The following is a 1,591-nucleotide window of genomic DNA, read 5'->3' as shown; positions in this document are numbered from 1 at the left end:
AGACTTTCAGGAGGTGTTAAGTTACTCTTTAAGCCCTTAAAGTACAATTCCGGCGCAAAATGAACCCTCATTATGCTACCGTGTGGTGTTATTTTGAGCCTTGTTAGTGGTATAGAAATAGCGATTTCTTTTCACTTTACTCTGTGCCCCATTGAATAGCGTTATAAGGTAATTAGCGGTTTGTGCTAAAACTGGTCACGTTCGATTAGCATGAAAACATATCCCAGAGAACGGACCAACTCGGTTCACATGTGTTTTTAACCCCATGTTTAATTTTCGTCGGAATTGTCCTTTAAGGACCAATAATTGTCACAGAGACCGATTATGAGTGAAATCAGGTATTAAGAACATAACTATCTGTAGAAACAAACCACTGCAGTCAAATTTGAAGTTGTGTCTTTTAGTCCAGTTTTGGGAAAAAGTGTTTTGCTTTCCAAATGTCTGTCAAAATGTGACAATAGTCATGCTCATAGTCAGATGTACAGCAGAAAAAATGGTAGCCCATGGAAAAAGGCGGCATGATTAAGCATTCTAACATCTCTGTTTGGTACAACTGGGGGGGTCATATCGTCACGACACTATTCCTCTGAAAGCTCATATGTAATGAGGCTGAATTGCCGCCCAGCTCTTGTATTTGTATCTTCTTTGTGAACAGTGCATATTGGCTTACATTTAGGCCTCTGAGGAATGAGTGAAAGGGAGGGAGTGATTTCCCTAATCTTTTGATTTTAGATGTATTCAATTTTTGGCATTTAGCCCTTTATTTGATGCATTAAAAGATAAAATCACCATTTTCATCAGTGTTTTTATTGGTAAATTTAGTCTTTACTTTTTTGGTGAAAACCACCAAGAGGAAGAAAAACAGAGGAGAGAAGTTGAAAGGGAAAAGGAGGTGAGGAGAAACTTTGGAGGAAAGTTGCGAGGAAAGGCAGTAGGGAAGGGGAGAGGAGCAGACATCAAAGCCGGGATCCTGCTGATGGGAGACGCTGATAGTAACCGTCTCTCCTCCATTATTCATCAGACAGCTGTGCTGTAAGTAGGTTACACTTTTCAGAGAGAACGAGAGAGAGATGAAGAAGGGGAGACAGGAGATATGGACAGGCTGTAACAGAGGAATAATGAGAGAAATAAAGCGGGTGATAGACAATAAAATAACACAGAGTGACAGAGACAGGATGGAGGGGTGAGAGACATAGACAGGTATGAAGAGAGAGAGAGGAAGACAGGAAGGCACAGGAAATAAGGGTGGGAAATGTGTAAAAATAGAGATGAAAACCTAAACAGACAGAGAGGGAAAAAGCGGTAAAGAGAAGGCAAACAAACATGATTTGACAACACTGATTGTGTGTGCCTGGGGTAAAAAGGAAGATATATACACACACACACACACATGCGCGTATAGAGGCATTCATGGTTGACATCACACATCATTTACAGCACAGAAATGATCACGCAACGTTGGAAAGAGACAGAACATGCATAGCTCGCGTTTACAGGCAGAACACATGCAATGTACTGTAAACTGTAAACATGGCATGTGAAGCATGTTACGACATTGTGTACAGTGCTTGGTTCCGTTTGGGTTTAATGT

The sequence above is a fragment of the Dicentrarchus labrax genome, unplaced genomic scaffold (genome assembly GCF_905237075.1).
Source record: "Dicentrarchus labrax unplaced genomic scaffold, dlabrax2021, whole genome shotgun sequence".
Taxonomy (NCBI): Eukaryota; Metazoa; Chordata; class Actinopteri; family Moronidae; genus Dicentrarchus; species Dicentrarchus labrax.
This window is presented reverse-complemented; position numbering follows the sequence as displayed.